This window comes from Malus domestica, chromosome 17 (genome assembly GCF_042453785.1).
Source record: "Malus domestica chromosome 17, GDT2T_hap1".
NCBI lineage: Eukaryota > Viridiplantae > Streptophyta > Magnoliopsida > Rosales > Rosaceae > Malus > Malus domestica.
In genome coordinates, this window is record NC_091677.1 from 29,583,779 (window position 1) to 29,598,772 (window position 14,994).

Sequence of the window (14,994 nt, forward strand, 5' to 3'; positions counted from 1 at the left end):
AACAGCGAGGTACATTCGAAATTAAGAACAACGGAATGTCGGGCTGCTTGGCTCATCACGTCCAAACTACGGCGGGCAGCTCGAAATATTGCTTCAGAAGGAGTCTGTAACCGAAATGAAGTGCCACAATGGATGGAGTCGAAGAATGGGACAGGTATGGATTGCCTAAATCCTAACTGCCTGCTGCAGAAGTTAGGATGATACACCTCCAAGCCTCGATCATACCGATTTCCCCGGACCCCTCAGGCCAAGTCTCTTGGCTGAATACAGCTGATAAACTTTTCCCTGCAGAAGGGAGCAGCATCCTCACCAGGGGCATCTTGGAAGGCTTGGTCAGAAAACCAAGGATATCTCCTCAAGACCGATGCACCCCATTCCAAGTCTGACCGAGTCCTGCAGACTCGAAAAAAGTAGAAGCATGCAAAGGTGGAGTGATCTACAGGAGGAGCTTCAGCCAGGATTCGGGCAGGAGCCACACCCTCTGGAAACTCTAGATTGATAGCCCGAAATTCTGGAAAATACCATTGTAGCCAAATCTGTATCATCCAGATGGGGCCGTTCAAATTGGTCTCAAAGGGCTCATCCCGGGTCATGTCAAAAAGAAGGTGATAGAGATGGGAGAGAAGGAATGGACCTGTGGCAACATCATCAAAATTGTGAAGAACCTCTACCAAGGGGATCCATTCTACCCGTACCCCCTTGGATTTGTTGGGGAAGACGTGCTTGTTAAGCCAGTAAAGAAGAAAGTACATATGCTCTTGATCTTTGTCGGCTTGAGGAGAGCCTGCCCCGAAGTTCTTCTTGACAAAAGGGATGAATCCTTTAAAGGAGGTCCCATAACTTTTGAAAGTAACTGAGTTATAGCTGAGAGGAAGGAAGTAGGTGGAAGAACTTGAGCCCCCGGTGGTAGAGGATGGAATCCAATATTGAGTAACATCTATCACCCTGCCCAATGGCCTCAACCCGAAGACTTGGGCCATATCAAGAATGGTGGGAGACATGGGACCCATACGGAAATCGAAGGTGTTTGTGCCCGTATTCCAAAAGAGGAGGGCAGAAGCAAGCAATTCGGGCTTAGGGGTAATTGAAATATTCGAAAGCATAATCAGTTCGTAGATGCCGTTACTCATCCATTTCTGCTTGAAGGAAGGTTCCAATTCGTCAATCCACTGGGCCCAGGCAAGATCATTTACCAAGGGAAAGCCTCGACGATGAAAATACCACTTAGAAGAAGAAATGCCCGAGTCGGCCAAATAAGGATTTGGGGTAAACCAGTTTCCCCTAGGCATATTACTCTCTACTACTGAGGGAACCCGAGAAATCCAGGCAGGACCCAAAGATTGAACCCCATGTATCTCAAAGAAGAGTTCAGAATGCAGACCTGCCCGTGGACGATGCAGCCCGTTGAGCAGACGGCGTAGAATGGCAATTCCTTCACCAGACTCGTAGGATGGTAGGGTTTGGCCGGATCCTGAGGCCATTTAATGAAGGTCGTGGGGAAGAAAAACAAGGAGAACGGTAAAGATGCAACCTCGTCGGACAACGAGAAAGAAATGATGAAAGAATTGGGGAAGTTTTGTTCTATCAGAGAAGGTTTTCTTTTTACGAAACACAGAGAACGGAGAAGTTCACTCACAAGGGTTCTAAGAGTTCTAAGGGTTTAAAACAGGGGTCTCTTTCAATTAATATTGGCGCCTGGGATCCCAACCTTAACATCAATTGAAGGGGGCACTGTTTGGGATAAAATCTGAACTTTGGGCCAGAGAGAAAGTCGGCCCAAACCCAAGGCCCAGAGGAAAACTTAGGAGGCAGGAAAGAGGCTTTCGGCTGGGCACAAGTTACAAAGGCCACCTGCTTACCTGCTCAAAGACCACAGGGGGTAGGCTATTCAGTCACTACACAGCCCAATAAAGTACTTTATTGGTGGCATTCATGTAAAAAAGTTAGTGAGTCATCACCAAACCGCATTCGGGCACCGCTATTGCTACAGGAACCCAAGCTGAAGTCGTCTATAAAAGGAGGAAGAGAAGACAGAATTAGGGACACTCAAACAAACAAACAAAAGCCAAAACTCTGCTCAAGCCAGATTTGCCTTCAACGAAGCTGTAGTTAACACAAGCCTTCATCCCATTCGGGATAAACCTTCCCAAACCCCTGTAATAGCTCTGCTACCTTGTTCATGGTGGTATCGATTCATTTTGTATCCTCTTCTCCCCCGTCAACCCCTCTAAAAGCTTTCAGACCTCTGACAGAGCCACAAAGATAGATTTTGTAAGAAGTTCAGCCTTGGCCGATAAGGTTCAAACTTACCCGACTATCTTTGCTCTGGCTTTGTCTTTTCTTCCTTTTAAAAGCACAATAACATGTTATATATTCCCAGTTATATACAAGTTATTTCTAGCAAAGTCATAATGAAAATGAGTCTTCAGCACTTGAATCCGATCTGAATCGCGTCAGAGTTCAAATCAGATCTAAGTCTTAAGCCCGGCGGGCATGTAATTTAAAGATCAGTTTAAAAGCCCTTGGCCTCAAGGCATAAAAAAGAACTCTATGTGGACTCAACCCATCCACGACAATCCTTGATAAGCGAGAAGTCCGAAGTTACTTGGGGCACAAGTAATCAATCTATTTCTCCGTTTTGTTGCTATTATATCTTGATTCGTAGAAAAGGCTTAAGCATGGAGTGAATTCTGATAGAAAGCCTCAAGGCCTACACCTAAGGCCCCACGAAGGCATCTATTTAGCTTCATTTCATGTTGCGGTCTAGTTGGTCCGAGTATAAGGATTAACTCTGATGGGAAGCCTAAAGGCCTATACCTAAGGCCCTACAAAGGCACTCATTTGGGTTCGTCCTACCTCTTGGATTCAGATAATCAAAGGTATAATAGTGATAAGACTCTGGCAACCATAAAAGACCAAATATGATACATCCAAGCGCTGGTTTAGTTTGACAGGAAGCCTCAAGGCCTATACTTAAGGCCCCACAAAGGCACCTGTTATATCTAACTTGGTTTCTCGGGCGTATACATATTCAATCAAAGCTTAACACCCATTCAACATCTGCCATACTGAAGATGGCAGTGGCACGCCTGAGCACGACAAAGTTAATCTTGATTGAGACTTAAGGCCTACACCTAAGGCCCCACAAAGGCACCCTTTCAAATTAACTATGTCCTTCTCTTTCAGAACTGCCCGACGAGCCTTGCCCGAAGTGTGTCTTGCCCGACCAAGATCTGCCCGACAAAGGCTTGCCCGAGCGAGCCCGAGAAGAAAGCAGAAGTACGACAGATACCCTCAACCGACGCCATTCTCCCAGGGGAGCTGTGTGCTCGTCCGCCAGGAGATTCCTGCGACGAACACTAACTTTCTGCAATTTTTTTTTTATAATTATACTCTTATCACATTGTATCATATTTCTAACAAAGATGAGATCTACATGTGTTTGTGAATCTTATCTCTAATTAAAAATAATAATACAAGTGCGGTATAATGTAGCACTACTCTTTTTTTTCTTTTTTTTTTGGTTTTTCCTACATACCTTAATATTTGACCCAAACATATTGAAGATCTGACACCAAAAGCCACCGAACTTAGTTTACATAATATAGTCTTAAATAAATCTCATAAAAACTATTTGTCTTATGGAACAAATTAAGCTCTCAACTCGATATAATCGAAACGTCGCCTCTAGAAACTAGATAAGGGTCTAGACTTTTTTGCCTTTCAATTTGTAAATAAGATATTTTAAGTTGGGTAATGCTAAGGAGATTAAAATTGTAAATAAAATTTTGTAAGCTAAATGATATAGAAGTTGATAATTAAATTGTGACCTGCCCTGACCAGTCGCTACTCGTGGGTTCAAGACTCGTCGCTAAATTTGTAAATAAAATTTTGTAAGCTAAATGATAATAAAATCTTGTAAACTAAATGATATAAAAGCTAAAATTAGACCTGCCCCGACCCGTCGTTACCCACAGGTTCAAGACCCATTTGCCCACCCCTACCTACACTTTGCTAGATTCAAACTCAAATGAGAGATTGGTGTCAAGGCTGTGAGGGAGAAACTCAACTAAGTAATTTCGTCACATAACCATGCCCAATGACCCCTATATTGAGTGGTCTTGCTAGGGCTAAAAGAAGGTTTGGTACTGTTACCGTAACATAATTATCATACCAAACTTTTTGTATGGAAAAATTCAACACCACTAGCATACCTGACACACCTAGACTTGGAAAGTCCACTAGGACTCCGAATCGAGCTGTGTTGGCCGACACACATTGGGTTGTAAGATCCCACATTGCACAGGGGTGAGGATCATGTAAACCTTATATGTATATTCTCATCTCTACCTAGCACGAGGCCTTTTGGGAGCTCACTGGCTTCAAGTTTCATCGGAAGTCTGAAGCTAAGCGAGTTCGTGCGAGAGCAATCCCATGATGGGTGACTCATTGGGAAGTTCTCGTGTGAATTCCAAGAAACAAAATCGTGAGGGAGTGGTAGGGGCCCAAAGAGGACAATATCGTGCTACGGTTGAGTCGAGCCCGGGATGTGGTGGGGGCCCAGGCGGGGATGTGACAATTTGGTATCAGAACCAATCCTTAGTCGGATGTGTGTCGACGAGGACATTGGACCCCTAAGAGGGGTGGATTGTAAGATCCCACATTGCCCAAGGGTGAGAATCATGTAAGCCTTATATGTATATTCACATCTATACCTAGCACGATGCTTTTTGGGAGCTCACTGGCTTTGGGTTCCATCGGAACTCCGAAGTTAAATGAGTTTGTGCGGGAGCAATCCCATGATGGGTGACCCACTGGGAAATTCTCGTGTGAGTTCTTAAGAAAAAAAAACCGTGAGTGTGTGGTCAGGACCCAAAGCGGATAATATCGTGCTACGGTGGAGTCCAGCCCGGGATGTGGTAGGAGCCCGGGTCGGGATGTGACAATACCAAACTTTTAATATATCAAATTTTGGTATACTAAATATTCGGTTAGCATAGCATGGTAACGACAATGCCATTCTTATTGGGCCATCTGTTTTTTTTTTTTTACTTTTCCCTAAATCTATTTTGTTTTCAATTCTATTCAATGATGTTTTTAGCCCAAAATCTTGTTTAAGCCTTCAATTAGGCTTTTTAGCCCAAAACCTATTTTTAAAAGTTAAAAAGTGTCTAGTGAGTCTTTAAACTTTGAAGTAATCTAATATATCTACTACCAACAATAAAAATTAATTCACATTACACACATATTTAGTAACTCAAGTCATGCACCAAAATTTAAGATAAACGCTAAGTTACAAATCAAATACGAGTTAAATTACAAACCAAATGAAACGTGAAAAGTATCTGAGTTTCAAAGTTTATTCCAGGCACCATTTTCTTCGATCTTAAGATGTAAAAGCATTTGGAGGAGGCATGGATTTAAAAATAGCATTTTGATTAGGGGTGGTTCGGTATGGGATCCCATACCGAAACCCTTGTCCCGATTCCCATACCGAAATTTTCGGGAATCTCAATTTCAATACCGATCCCAAACCAAATTTTCGGGAATCCCAATTTTCGGCGAATCCCGAAATAATTTCGGGATTTCGGGACAAATTGGGAATCCCGAAATAATTTTGGGCTTTTGGGCTTTTGGGCTTTTGGACAAAAAAAACTAATATTGGTCAAATTGGACAAAAACCTAATATTGGGCCATGCCCACTGAATGTAACAGTCCCATATGGGCTTAACTTGATTCAATCAAATAAAAAAATTATTGGGATAATTGATGTTAGCCCAGGTCTACCAATTTGTGTTGTTATGAAAATGTAGGGTTCACAAAGTTTTGGGTAACATCAATCAAGTTCTATTACACATGCATGCAATAAAAATAAATTAAGTACTAAATCCAAAAGCAAAAATATTAGTTACAAGCCAAGGTTTTAAAATAAATAAAGTAACAAACCCAAAAGCAAAAAAATTAGTTACAATCCAAAGTTTTAATAATTAAGTTACAAACCAAAAGCAAAAAAACAAAGTTTCAAGTTTATGAAGATTGTTGACCTCTTCGGCCCCTTCGGCCCCTTCTTGTTGGCACTTGTAATTTTCCCCTTGATATTGATGGTTGAGCCCTTCCCCTTACAATGGGTGGTCGTGGTCGTGGAGGTAGTGATTGATTTTGACGTTGTTGAACTTGTACTTGAGGTGGTCGAGGAGGTGGAGGTGGCATTTCATTTTCTTGTGTTGTATTCTCCTCACCTCCCAAATTAGCCATGTCTAAAACAATAAACCACAAATCATTTACATTAAATTATAGTCTAATAGATAATAAATACTAAAAAAATAAAAGATGAAATTAAATTGTTTACTTACTTCTTTCTAAGCATTCAAGCTCCTCGTAGAAACATAATTCGTCAAGGGTAGGCTCCTTGTAGAAACAAAATTCTTTTCCTCTAAGCCAATCACTAGTACACACTAAAGCCTCAACCGTTTTAGGTGTTAAGGAAGCTCTAAAATGATCAACAACTCTCCCACCAAGACTAAAGGCATTCTCACTAGCAACGGTGCTACTAGGAAGGGCCAATACATCCTTAGCAACTTTACTAAGAATTGGATATTGACCACAATTTCCTTTCCACCAATCCAAAAGATTGAAACCCTCATATGTTAGGCTTTGATGTGGATCATTGAAGTACATATCCACTCCATTGGCTATCTCATTTTGTTGTGCCTCCGCTCTCTTTCTTTGGATCTTCTTTGCCATCCTTGAAGCAACATCAATATCTACCATCACACCCCCCGCCCCATCATCTAGTACAACAATTGACCTTTGCTCCACATTTGAGGTAGCACTACTACTAGTACTACCACTACTACTAGTACTACTAAGGACCACTCCCTCCTTATATGCATTATACAACTCGGTTACATAACCTTTAACCCTTACTTTCTCCTCCTTTATTTTGTCACATCCATAGCCGAGCTCTTCTAGATTTGTCTCTAACATATCAAATTTGTACCTCGGGTCGAGTGATTGGGCCACAAAGAGAATAGGATTCACCTTTTCAATGTCACCCCAATATTTGTCAAACTTGAGCTTCATTGAGGTAGCCACACTTTGCAAAGTGGAATTAGAGGCGTTTGAAATTTGTTCTTCTATCTCCACTTGCAAGGCAATCACCGTGCTAAGTATTAAGTGTGACGTTGGAGTAAGGGTTGCACTCAATGTCAAGGTGGCATCATAAAATTTTTTGAGAAAGTGAGCAAAACTCACCGACCTTTCCCAATCATCCACCTCCGGATGACCCACCCGCTTAGCCTTTCTTGTCACCCCATCAACCTCTTTCGAGACCTCCTCTTTAAAGTAAGCAATAAAAGAGTCACATTCAAATGCCATCTTAGAGAACACTTCTTTAAACTTGAAAGCACTATTAAGCATTTGATATGTGGCATTCCACCTTGTGACAACATCAAAAGGAATACTTGACATCCTATCAAATCTCAACAAGACATAATATTCCCTAAAAGACTCCAACCTTGCCGGGGATGAGTGTATAAACTTCACACAATTTCTTATGGCATCAATCTCCCTACTAAGCTCCGTCATTCCATCCTTAACTATCAAATTGAGGATGTGACAAGCGCACCTCATGTGCAAGTGAGCCCCATCAAGTAAAAGAGTACCATTTGACTTGAGTCTTCTTTTCATGTATGCAATAGCGGTGTCATTTGCACTAGCATTGTCAACGGTAATGCTAAACACCTTGTCTATGCCCCAATCATTCAAGCAAACCTCTAGACATCTTCCAATATCATCACCCTTATGAGAAGTAACTTGGACAAAGTTTAGGATCCTCTTATGTAACCCCCAATTAGTGTCCAAAAAATGAGCCGTGATGACCATGTAGTTTATCATTTGAATTGAGGTCCAAGTGTCGGTTGTAATACTCACTCTCAACCCCTCAATCACACTTTTTATTTTTGCCTTCTCTTCAACATACAACTCCAAAACCGCCGCCACCACCTTATGCCTATTAGGAAGTTTGTACTTTGGATTCAAGTCACGAATAAAATCTCGAAAGTCCTCTTGATCAACCACCCTAAAAGGCATCTCCGCTATTATAATCCACCTCACACATCTCCTATCAAGTCTTTTTTGATTGAAAGTGTGAGTGACAACCGGACCTCCCATCTTCGCTTGTGTCAATGTAGGTTGGTTCAGATCCACATTCTCAAAGAGACTAGAACCCGGACATTTCCTCAAATGCTTAAGAATTCCCGTTGTCCCATGAGTTATAGGATATGCCGGTACTAAGAGTTTGCAATGCTTGCATTCGGCCATGTAAGATTTCTCCCCATTATTATCGGTGATCGTTACCCTCTTAGAATCATTCCACACCGGACTTGGACCCTTTCTCCTATTGCCCTTTTTTCGAGGAGGACCATCCCCTTCTACTTCTTCTTCCCCCTCTTCCCCCTCTTCCCCCTCTTCTTCTATTTGTTCTAATGCAATATCCTCCTCCACATCCGGATCATCATCCCAACAATCTTCATAATAATCATTATGCAAATAATCTTGAGGTGAGGGAGTGCCTAGTTGAAGGGTACTACTAGGTTGGGTTTGTTTTCGCTTTCCTAATACCGAGACCATATGTGTACTAGATTGGCTACTAGATCCGTCCATCCTAACAAATAAAATAACAATGCACATTAATATATCACAACCACAGTTCAGCATATATCCAAATTCCAAACAATAAATAAAATCAATGGTTCAAAAATCTGAGCATTCAACATAGAAGTATCGTGTATTTGAATTTGAACTAGGAAGCAAATAAAAACCAGCTCGTTTCTAAACTAGGAGAATATAAGTAGCCCCACCCCCACAAAGATAATACAAACATGAAAGTTGGAACCTACAAACAAGAGTTTTCAACACTTACTTGTAGCGCTTGTATGCTAAACCTTTAAAAGCTGCTCGAGAATAAATGATTCAAGAAAAACAACCTGAACAATAATAATTCAAGAAAATAATTAGCAAATGCAACGTAACAAAGATACAGTCTAGGACAAGAAAATATTCCACCTACATGGAGTTACAACTTACAAATGGAATGGAACTCAAACATTAATCAATGCAGTTCTGTGACCATGAGAGAGAGAGATCGCGAGAGAGAGTGGTGGTTGTGTGGTGAAGGAAGGCTGGAGAGTCAGAGACAAGAGTATGGTGTGGTGGTGGGCCGGTGGCTGGTCGGAATTCGACAGTCTGGTGAGGGATGTGAGGGCTGGAGGCTAAGGGTCAGGGGGCTGCACTTCTCAAATCTTGAACTACAGTTGAGAGTTTTTAGCAGACCAAACATTACATCTATGTGTTAGAAAAACATAAGGATAGAACTTGAAGTGTTCTTAAAACGCAAACCCAATTGCTTGATATTTTGAGCCAACTCATTAGTCATTGCAACAAATTTGGAATCGAAAACAACTAACATAATTCGAACCACAGATATCATGAATTCTCTATAATTGGTGCAAACTTCCCAATTATAACTATTACAAGACAAATGCATAATCTAAGTACCTTGTACACAGTTCCAAAACCGCCTCGCCCGATCTTATTACTCGGATGGAAATTATCCGTCGCGGATCTTAATTCATTGTAGGAGAAAACCTTGATATTTTCCAGCACATTCTCTATGAAACACACATAACAATCAATCAATCACAATAACAATGATGATCCGCAGAATCCAATGAACAAAAAAACCACAGTACGGAGGTAAAAAAAATAACAAAACCAGGAAGTGGGAACATTTAACCATGTCCGTACCATCAGGATCATGGCCAAATTGACCAGAACCAGATTTCCTTTTCCTCTCAGCAACCGAAGCACCAAAGCAGCTGCAACGCATATTAACTTGTCCACAATAACAAATCCTACCTCCTGGGTTCTCTCAAATTTACAGAAAAATAGCTCCCTTTTGATCAGAGAGCCCTCCCTAATCAGATTTGGACCGACCCATGTTGCCAAAATCCTAAATTTCACAACCAAATAATCACAAAAATTTCCTCAAAACACCAAAAGTTCAAACTAATAAGATTTGAATATTCGAAAAAACCCACCTCGTGGATTTGCAGATTACCAATCAAGTTCTGATGTCCTGATTCCCTTTAGCATCTGTTTCTGTCAGCAACTATGGAGAGCGAGAGAGAACTGGAAATTCTCAGTCTGGTGAGGGATGTGAGGGCCGGAGGCTAAGGGTCAGGGGGCTGCACTTCGAAACAAATGAACGGAGGAATGAAATGTGATCTGACCTAAAAAAGAAATCAACGACACAGATTAAATCCAAAACAATCAACGGTTGAAATAATTCTCTTATAATTAAATAATTATATATATATATATATATTTTTTTTTTCGGTTCGGTATGGGAATACCGAAAAAATGAAATGCAATACCGAATCCCATACCGAAACTTTCGGTTTGGTTTGGGATTACATCCCGAAAATTTCGGTAATTTTGGTTTGGGATCGGGATTTTTTTGGTTTGGTTTGGGATTTTTGGGATTTTTTTTTCCAGCCCTAATTTTGATATTGTTAATGCCTTAATCTTCTCTAATCAACATATATCAGTGCACAACATTATAACATTGGACTTATCACTTTTTTTTATAGGAAAAACTTATTCTGTAAATTAAACAGAAAATTTGATTATCATCTTTGAATAAGACCTAATTCTCATTGAATATAGATTATAGTCATTTGATTTTAATACATATACATATAACTAATCTAAAGAGTTTTTTTTTTAATATGTATAGAGTATTAAAATTTGGACCAATAATATATTTCAAAACTTTCAGATTATAATATAAAGAGTATTTTTTTAGGCCCTCAAGTTTAAATGCCCCATTAAGTCCAACCATTGAATAATTTTAATTCATGCTTTCAAAATCATCAAATTCTACAATTTCAAGAGAAACCTCTATATATATTTGGATGTTAACCCAAGCCTATCATCCTTGGGAGAAATTTTTGATTGTGATGGGAACACGGTGGTACACCACGTGTTTTTATGTAAGTGGTGGGAAATTTTATTTTTTAAGTTACTAATTTTTTAACACACATGTCTCACCATTTGTATAATGACAAATGATGTACCACCTCGTGTGTCAGTCACATTGAAAAAATCTCTCCATCCTTGGCATATAATTCATATCTTTTAATTTATTTTTCCAGTAATTAAAAAGATATTACTAAGGAGGCATAAATATATTGGATGGATTGTTATTTATGTAATAAATACATTAAACTAGCAGTATAAAATTTTTGTATGGTTCCAATAATAAATTTGGTAGGCCTTTAATTAATTAATGTATTTGATATTTTTTGTAATTTTTGTTCTTGTTAATATAAAATTCCGGATTAGGCAAGTCACATTGGGTGTCGGAAAGATTTGACGATGACAGACTCATCTGATGAGAGCAATGCAAACTGTGATCGCTCCCTGTAATTGAAGTAAGAGAGGATGGAGAATGATGTGAGATTGACATGAGTGTTGTGGGTAACCAAACTTTGAGCGGAAACAAAAACAATGAAGATGAATTATTAGCAACTCTCATCGAAACAAAGCTTCCCCACAAATTATCAGAAGCAGATCCTACTTGCATATTTAGAGTCCCTAATAAACTTGTCTGGGACAATGAAAATGCTTTTGTTCCACAAGTGGTTTCAATCGGGCCGTATCACCCCGGAGGAAAAATGTTGCAAGCTATGGAACAAATTAAGCTATGGAATTTGCAACGCCTCCTCGATCGCAAACCAACTCCAGACACCAGTTTGGTGAAGTTTGTCAAAGAAATTAGAAGTAGAGAAGAGTTTAAGGAAAACTAATGAAAAGGGCTTGAAAACTTTGAGTTTTAATGATAAGGACAAAATAAAGGGTAAAGTGAATAGTACCAAGATTGACTTTTTAGTGTAAAAATGTGGTTTTTCGTTAAAGTGAACAGTACCGGTGTTTTTCGTTAAAGTTCCCAAGAGTTTATTCGTAGCTGCTATGACGAAAAGATTGATCATCTGAGTAGCGATCAGTTTGTAGAAATGATGGTGGTCGATGGTTGCTTTATTATACAAGTTATCCGCGCATGCATGATGAATAAAGATAGTGATCCTTATGGTGTTTTGAGTCTGCCAGGGATGTTGTCGAGAGTTCAAAACGACTTGTTTCTGCTTGAAAACCAGCTTCCGTGGAAAGTTGTCGACTGCTTATTCAACCTCACAATAACATCAGACAAGTCTTCTCTACATGAACTTACTTTGGTCCAAACTTGCGAAATTATGAATAATCCGCTTATTATTTATTACTTAGGATACAAATTCATGGATAAGCAAAGGACGACATGGCAATTTAGACGACATTTACTCACCAATGGAAGAGATTTGCTCGTTGGATCATCAACGAGGAATGATGACGTAAGAGATTTGCTTGTTGGATCATCAACGTGGAATGAGGACACTGAGGAGATGCGTTACGGATACTGGACTGCTATTCCCTCAGTGACACATCTTGAGGAAATTGGAGTCCAATTCAATGTGCACCACTGCATATATGTTCGTTGAACATAACTTTCAACTTCGAAAAGGGAGTGATGGAAATTCCATGGATGAAAATTCGTGTGAACACAGAATCACTCTCAGAAATCTCATAGCCTACGAACAGTGTTCATTTATGCACCGTTACATTTTGTCTTATGCCACGATGTTCAATCAGCTCATCAATTCTACCAAAGATTTAGACCGTCTCATTCAGAAAGGAATTATAGACACCGAGTCGAGCAAGGAGGACACTTTTTCTTTTCTTTTTTTTTTTGTTCAAAAGGCTTTGCAATGACACTGAATGTATCTCGTTCCTTTAGACTGGCAAACGATGTGGATAGATATTATGACCGTCATTGGCTTGCAGGGATCAAAAGGGATTATTTATACAATCCATCGTCAATCTGGTCAGTTTCAAATGCGGTCGTCATTGTTCTCATTCTTACCATCATACAGACCGTATATAGTGTTCTCGCCTACTACAAGCAGTAACCTTCCAATCGGTCAATGGTCGCCGGAGGACATAAAACTGAATACTTGCTTGACTGCAGGCAAAGTTATGAAATAATCACTCTTTGAGTTTGCATTTGTTTGGTTATTTTCCATATAAAATAAAGCAGTGATGTAATTGATTATGTGTGACAGTCATACACAGTTTGAAAATATCTTTGCCCTTTATTGTTTTCAACTTCCGGATAATTTGTACGACTATTTGGTATTTGTTTATCATCATTCAACACTTCAACATTAAGAAATTGGTGATTTCACTGATTATATTAAAAACCAAGCATCCTAGTAGCTAGCTAGTACATGAAATCGTGGTTTCACTGATTATATTAAAAATATTAGGAAATTTTTTAGATACAAAAAGCAAATAAAGTTTGAAAAATCACTCACTGAATGTCCCAAGAGATCCTTATTTACAGCAACCTTTCCAATCCTGGCTATCCATCTTCCATGTTGATGACGTCTGCTACATAGAGAAGAAACAAAACAAAGAGATTTTTATTTGGTATATATATTATTTCTCATCTATATTTTATCTAAATTATTATATAAAATTATGAATAGCTAATAAGACCTTGTAATTCTTCTGTACATTGAAGCCCCTCTTGAGAATCCACTGCTTTTTGTGTAAAGACCGCATTATGTTAGTAATCAATTAGCACTTAAACGTTGTTGTATATATAAATCTACTGACTGCATGATTAGTAGCATGAACTAAAACAACATGGTTTGACAGTTAAAATGGTAAGCCAAATTATATGTGAAAAAAATGCTTACCCAGGTAAACTGAAGATTCATCATTTGATTGTAATTCCCCAGCTAATCAAAGAAAAACCAAAAATTAAAAAATAGAATCAGTATATAGTATGGAAAAGAGTCAGAACAAAAGCAGAATTTGACTGGAAAAAAATGCACATTTCTTGTAATTAAAAACATCATTGTGTATTCTAGACAAATCTTGCCTTCCCTTCCTGCTCCACCCTTCTTTGTTGCAACTATTGTTCCACAGATGCGCTTCGTATCAACCGGTCCATATGTGCCTAATCAACAGAAATGCATAAAAAAAGGTCGTACCCAGTGCACAAGGCTCCCGCTTTACGCAAGGTCTGGGAGAGGTGAATGTCGGCTAGCCTTACCCCCATTTATGGAGAGGCTGCTCCCAAGTCTCGAACCCGAGACCTACCGCTCATGGGCGAAGGCACTTGCCATCGCTCCAAGTGCGACCTCAAACAGAAATGCATCAAGAAATAAAATAAAAAAAACTTAGCATCGAGGCAACAGTTCTTTATGGTTTCATATAACAAAAATGCTCAATCAACCATGAATAAACAATAGCAATCATCGCTAATCAATCTTCCACCAAGAAACAACAAAAAAGCATACTTTTGAATATGCATTTGCAAGTAAATTTGTTGTCATGCCAACGTCAAGCTCTGGCCACCGAACTTATGACAATTTCCTCCATGCAACATTGAAGTTCCAACTCCTGCAACAAAATGCTTATGACAATTTCCTCCATGCAACATTGAAGTTCCAACTCCTGCAACAAAATGCAAGTACTTTCATAATTCTTCCAAATTCCTTTCTACATTCAACCAAACAAACACTATGTACTTGTCCAACCAATCTATTATAAACTCCTTCCACAAAACATTGATTTCACGAAAAATTAAAAATTCCTACCTTTAAATTTGCTCCAGAGGCATACCTTTGAAGATGCATTTCCCAATAAATTTGTTGCCAATCTAGCCACTGAATCTGAATGTCAAGGTCTAGTCAGTGGCCGTCCGAGAAATTTGTCGATGTAGGATTAAATTGCAACTTCTGGAACAAAATGTAAGAATTTTTATCATTCTTTGAATTCCTATCTATATTCAATGAAACAAAACAAATAAAACTCAATCTTGCAGACCTT

General features: G+C 39.3%; 2 long non-coding RNA genes across 4 annotated transcripts in view; both read right to left on the bottom strand.

Moving 5' to 3' along the window:
• Positions 1-14,994, bottom strand: part of LOC103417373 (uncharacterized) — a 39,520-nt gene that overhangs the window by 23,732 nt on the left and 794 nt on the right. The window contains exon 3 of one of the 2 annotated variants that reach the window (XR_011578411.1): positions 14,775-14,903. The exons of the other annotated variant lie outside the window; for it this stretch is intronic. This is a non-coding gene — a long non-coding RNA (uncharacterized lncRNA). Of the gene's footprint in view, positions 1-14,774; positions 14,904-14,994 lie in introns of those variants that run through there. 2 annotated transcript variants of the gene reach the window in all.
• On the bottom strand, positions 12,911-14,603 carry LOC139193880 (uncharacterized). Of its 2 annotated transcripts, none has more exons than XR_011578407.1 (6): positions 14,463-14,603; positions 14,042-14,119; positions 13,857-13,898; positions 13,654-13,695; positions 13,470-13,542; positions 12,911-13,117 (listed from the first exon to the last, which is right to left on the bottom strand). It is a non-coding gene; the product is annotated as an uncharacterized lncRNA (long non-coding RNA). The 2 variants fall into 2 exon arrangements; XR_011578408.1 differs by lacking the exon at positions 14,463-14,603 and adding an exon at positions 14,216-14,353.